Genomic DNA, 6,121 nt, shown 5'->3' with positions numbered 1-6,121 from the left:
AATGATGAGCCGGGTCTTTTAAAAGCTTCGCGACCAGTAACCCCCAAGGGCCGGATCATCAGTAAAATGATGAGCCGGGTCTTTTAAAAGCTTCGCGACCAGTAACCCCCAAGGGCCGGGTCATCAGTAAAATGATGAGCCGGGTCTTGATTTCTGTATAATTTCCCTTGAAAAATTATACATTAGCCCCCAAGTGTCAGGGGTATTGCCTTGCAATAATTCTGAGACTTGTCTCTGTTTTTAAATTTTGAACAGGAAAGCCTTGCCCAGACCGAACTGGCCCTGGGCGATTTAAGGAGAAACTTGGCTGACCAACAAGATGCCCGAGCTCAGTCGGAAGACAAATATAAGCTGGCTCTGGTTGAACTGGAAAAACTCAAAGCCGAGTTAGAAAGAACTCAGGCTGACCACAGTGCGGTTTTGACGAGAGCCGAAAAAGCAGAAGCAAAGCTGGCAACTGTGCAGCAGGAGCTATCCGGATTAAAGCGCTATATTTCCAACATGACTCAAGCCATCTTTGGTAAACTTTAACTAACTCGCCAATCTTATCCTCTTCCTTGGGCAAAATTCCTCAATGTTTAACTTACCGGTTATTCAATCACAGGCTCGAGAGTCGCCAATCTGCAAGATGACAGCGTGATGATGCTGAAGGCGATCTATACGCTGACGGAACAGTTGTACACAGGCAGTGTGCTGACCGTCAAAGCTGTGATTGGTGCAAAGGAACCCATAACTTCTATCAAGAAGGTGCTTGGATATCTATCCACGCTGCCTCCCCAGATCGGCGAGTTAACCCGATCAGCCGCCCGGAAGGGTGTCCTGACGGCTCTGAGTCGCTGCCTGGCGTATGCTCCAGAAATCAATTTGGAAGAAGTAGCTGCCGGCTTCCCTCAGCTTAAAGATGACGGCTCGGAGTTCGTGGAGGAAGACTACCAGAAGGTTGTCAAGGACTCTCGACTGGCCGCGACTCAACTCGCCGCCAGCCTTGACTTGACAAAATATCAGGCGGCTTATGATGACAAGAATAAGAAAATCAGCCCGCCAACCTTCGTGGTGACCAACCTTATTCCTCGGCGACCCAAGAATCCCTTTGACTCGGAGACAGACCTGGCATCAATCTTGACCGATGAAGACGATCTCGCCTCTTTGTCCAGATGCAATTGGGTTTTGGGCGATTTACAAATCGAAGCTGGTCAAAGCTCATGTCAGGACTTAGCGGGATAGATTTTCCTTGAATTCGGCCCAAGAGCCATGTAATAGTCAGTACTATCCTTTGATGACATCTTCTGCAAGAAACCCTTATACCGCCTTTGAGGCGGTTTAAAATATTTTGTTAATCCTTATCAGAGTCGCCTGAAATGCTCAATCCACTCAGGATAAAAACTTTGAGCATATTATCTGCGAAAATAAAATTCCCAAGGTTAAATCATAACAAGAGTAACTTTGTCGGCTCATATGGTCGCGACAGGGGGAGGCAAGTCAGAAAACTCGTGCACCCACCCTTAATGCAGGTTTCGTCGGCTCATATGGTCGCGACAGGGGGAGGCGAGTCAGAAAACTCGTGCACCCACCCTTAATGCAGGTTTCGTCGGCTCATACGGTCGCGACAGGGGGAGGCGAGTCAGAAAGCTCGTGCACCCACCCTTAATGCAGGTTTCGTCGGCTCATAGGGTCGCGACAGGGGGAGGCGAGTCAGAAAGCTCGTGCACCCACCCTTAATGCAGGTTTCGTCGGCTCATACGGTCGCGACAGGGGGAGGCGAGTCAGAAAGCTCGTGCACCCACCCTTAATGGAGGTTTTGTCGGCTCATACAGTCGCGACAGGGGGAGGCGAGTCAGAAAGCTCGTGCACCCACCCTCAATGCAGGTTTCGTCGGCTCATACGGTCGCGACAGGGGGAGGCGAGTCAGAAAGCTCGTGCACCCACCCTTAATGCAGGTTTCGTCGGCTCATACGGTCGCGACAGGGGGAGGCGAGTCAGAAAGCTCGTGCACCCACCCTCAATGCAGGTTTCGTCGGCTCATACGGTCCCGACAGGGGGAGGCGAGTCAAAAAGCTCGTGCACCCACCCTTAATGCATGTTCTGTCGGCTCATAAGGTCGCAACAGGATGTCATGATATTGCTTGTTCTTAAAGAAGAAGCCCCCTAGTCAGGGAAACATTATATTATTCCATAATGAAAACTGAAAAACTTACAAAGCAAGGAGTTTTAAAAACTCAAGTGTAATAAGGCCGCAAATGGGCAATATTCCAAGGGCGAGTTGACTCAGCCCCCGTAGTCGGTCGATCAGACCGAAGGTCCATCAAGTAGTAAGAAGCATTGCGGAGGTTCTTGCTGACAACGAAAGGTCCCTCCCAAGGGGGCGAAAGCTTGTGCATGCCTGCCCGATCTTGTATTAGTCGAAGCACCAAGTCGCCTTCCTGGAAGGTCCGACTCTTCACCCGACGACTATGATAACGTCGCAGATCTTGCTGATAGATCGCCGAACGAGCCGCTGCTAAATCCCGTGCCTCTTCCAAGGCGTCCAAAGAGTCCTGACGCGCCAGCTCGTTGTCCTGCTCTACATATGCGGCGACTCTAAGAGAGTCATGCCTTATGTCAGTAGGGAGGACGGCCTCTGCACCATAGACCAAGAAGAAAGGGGTGAACCCCGTGGAGCGATTCGGAGTGGTTCGGATGCTCCATAATACCGAAGGTAACTCCTCCACCCAACATCCTGGAGTTCTTTCCAGGGGAATTATGAGCCGAGGCTTGATCCCTCGCAAAACTTCCTGATTCGCCCGCTCGGCCTGTCCGTTTGACTGCGGGTGAGCAACCGCAGAGATATCAAGCCGGATATGTTCACGGCGACAGAAATCCAGCATCGCTCCTTGGGACAAGTTAGTACCATTGTCTGTGATGATACTGTGTGGATATCCAAAACGGAAAATCAGCTTCTTCAGAAATTTTACCGCAGTCTCCGCGTCGCAAGCCCTAACCGGCTCCGCCTCAATCCACTTGGTGAATTTATCAACCGCCACCAATAAGTGAGTTTTCTTGTTGGAGGACATCTTAAAGGGGCCGACCATGTCCAGCCCCCAGACCGCGAAAGGCCAAGTAATGGGGATCATCCTCAATTCTTGAGCCGGCACATGAGCCTGTCTCCCGTATCGTTGGCACCCCTCGCATCGCCGTACTATATCTTCTGCATCTGCGTGAGCCGTCAACCAGAAGAAACCGTGTCGAAAAGCTTTTGATACCAAAGAACGTGACCCGGCGTGATGTCCGCAGTCTCCAGAATGGATGTCATTAAGGATCGCGCATCCTTCCTCGGAGGAGACACACCGTTGAAAGACCCCTGAAGCACTTCGTTTATATAGCTCGCCATTAATGATGACCATGGACTTGCTACGCCGAACAATTTGGCGAGCCAAAACCTCGTCATTGGGTAACTCGCCACGGGCCACGTAAGCTATATAAGGAAGAGCCCAATCCGGAGCGATATGGAGAGCCGCCACAAGCTGAGACTCGGGATCTGGTATTGCCAATTCCTCCTCCGTGGGTACAGTCACTGATGGTTTGTGCAAGATATCCAAGAAGACATTAGGGGGGACAGGTTTTCTCTGTGAGCCGAGTCGCGAGAGGGCATCAGCTGCTTCGTTGAGTCGCCGATCAACGTGATCAACCTGGTATCCATGAAAATAGCCCGCCACGTCAGATACGGCTCGCTTGTAAGCCGCCATCATAGGATCTTGGGAGTCCCAGGTGCCCGAAACCTGTTGCGCCACCAGATCTGAGTCCCCAAAACATCTGACTCGGGTTAGCTTCATCTCTTTTTCTAGTCGCAAACCATGGAGCAGAGCTTCATACTCTGCCGCATTATTTGTACAAGGGAACATGAGCCGGAGGACGTAGCAGAACTTATCTCCTTGAGGGGATATCAACACCACACCAGCCCCCGAGCCCTCCAACTGCCTGGATCCATCAAAATAAATAGTCCAATAGGTAAGGTCAGGGCGATCTTCCGGAGCCTGAAGCTCCGTCCAATCATTAACGAAATCAACTAGTGCCTGGGACTTGATGGCCGTGCGGGGGGTATACTGAATGTGATGTGACCCAAGTTCTATCGCCCATTTGGCGATTCGCCCTGTTGCCTCGCGATTTTGGATGACGTCGCCGAGGGGCGCGGAACTGACTACGGTGATTGGGTGCTCTTGGAAATAATGTTTAAGCTTCCGACTCGGCATGAACACCCCATAGACTAGTTTTTGCCAATGGGGGTATTGTTGTTTGGAGAGAGTTAACACCTCACTGATAAAGTACACCGGGCGTTGTACCGGGTATTCCTTTCCTTCCTCCTTTCTTTCGACGACCACAGCCACGCTGACCGCTTTGGAATTCGCGGCGATATACAGGAGCATAGGCTCCTTTTCAGCCGGGGCCGCCAGGACCGGCGGGTTAACCAATTGATGTTTCAAGGCCCGAAGCGCCTCGTCAGCTTCCTCTGTCCACACGAATCGGTCAGACTTTCTCAACAATTGATAGAGCGGAATCACCTTTTCTCCGAGGCGGCTTACAAAACGACTGAGAGCCGCGATGCGACCCGCCAATCGCTGAACTTGGTTAACATTCGTCGGCTTACCGAGGGAGGTAACCGCTTCAATTTTGTCCGGGTTAGCCTCGATGCCGCGCTCCGATACCAAGAAACCCAGTAGTTTTCCCGCAGGTACGCCGAAAACGCACTTGGTAGGATTTAGCTTCATCTGATATACCCGTAAATCATCAAAGGTTTCCTTAAGGTCTTCCAGAAGTGTCTCCTCCCGGCGGGTCTTGATCACAATGTCGTCAACATAAGCATGGACGTTGCGGCCAATTTGGCTATGAAGACAATTCTGGATGCAGCGCTGGTAAGTCGCCCCTGCGCTCTTGAGCCCGAACGGCATGGACACATAGCAAAAGGCCCCGAAGGGGGTTATGAAGGCAATCTTTTCCTCATCTTCCACAGCCATTTTGATCTGATGATAACCTGAGTACGCGTCCAAAAAGCACAATCGTTCGCATCCCGCCACCGAGTCAATGATTTGGTCGATGCGGGGAAGAGCGAAAGGATCTTTGGGGCACGCTCTGTTGAGGTCCGTATAGTCAATGCACATACGGAAAGTGCCATTCTTCTTGAGTACTAACACCGGGTTAGCTAGCCATTTGGGATGAAAGACTTCCACGATGAACCCGGCGGCTAAAAGACGGGCGACTTCCTCTCCAATCGCCTTCCGTCGCTCCTCGTTAAACCTGCGGAGGTATTGTTGGACAGGTTTGCATTTTGGGTCAATATTAAGATGGTGCTCAGCGAATTCTCTCGGTACACCCGACATATCAGAGGGTTTCCATGCGAAGATGTCTCGATTCTCACGGATGAATTCGATGAGCGCGCTTTCCTATTTGGGATCCAGACCCGTCCCAATGGTGAACTTCTTGGATGAATCGCCAGGGACGAAGTCGACTGTCTTCGTGTCATCCGTCGGTTTAAACTTGAGGGGCGACTCGGAATCTGTAGTCGGTTTCTTGAGTGGTGACATGTCTGCCGGGTCAACATTGTCCCGGTGGTTTTTGAGTTCTTCCGCCGCGCAGGCGACTTCCGCGTAGGCCGCGTCTCCTTCCTCACACTCCCTTGCAATTCTTCTGTCTCCGTCGACTGTGATGGGCCCTTTAGGGCCAGGCATTTTGAGCTTGAGGTATACGTAGCACGGGCGGGCCATGAAGCGAGCGTAAGCCGGTCGCCCGAACAGCGCATGGTACGGGCTTTTCAATTTGACCACCTCGAAGACCAGAGATTCCGACCTGTAGTTCTGTGCAGTTCCAAAGGCTACTGAGAGCCTGACCCGGCCAATCGGATAAGCGGATTTGCCCGGGACGATGCCGTGGAAGACCGTGGTTGAAGGCATCAAGTCTTTCTCTAATAGATTCATCCTCCGGAAGGTGTCGAAGTATAGGATATTAATGCTGCTGCCGCCATCCATTAGTACTTTTGATAGGGTGTAACCCGCCACTTGGGGAGCTACGACCAAGGCCAGGTCGCCCGGGTTATCTATTCTCGGCGGGTGATCCTCTCTGCTCCACGTTATGGTCTGTTCGGACCAGTGGA

The sequence above is a fragment of the Hordeum vulgare genome, chromosome 2H (genome assembly GCF_904849725.1).
Source record: "Hordeum vulgare subsp. vulgare chromosome 2H, MorexV3_pseudomolecules_assembly, whole genome shotgun sequence".
Taxonomy (NCBI): Eukaryota; Viridiplantae; Streptophyta; class Magnoliopsida; order Poales; family Poaceae; genus Hordeum; species Hordeum vulgare.
The sequence above is the reverse complement of the archived record's forward strand: the minus strand, read 5'-3'. Positions refer to the sequence as shown.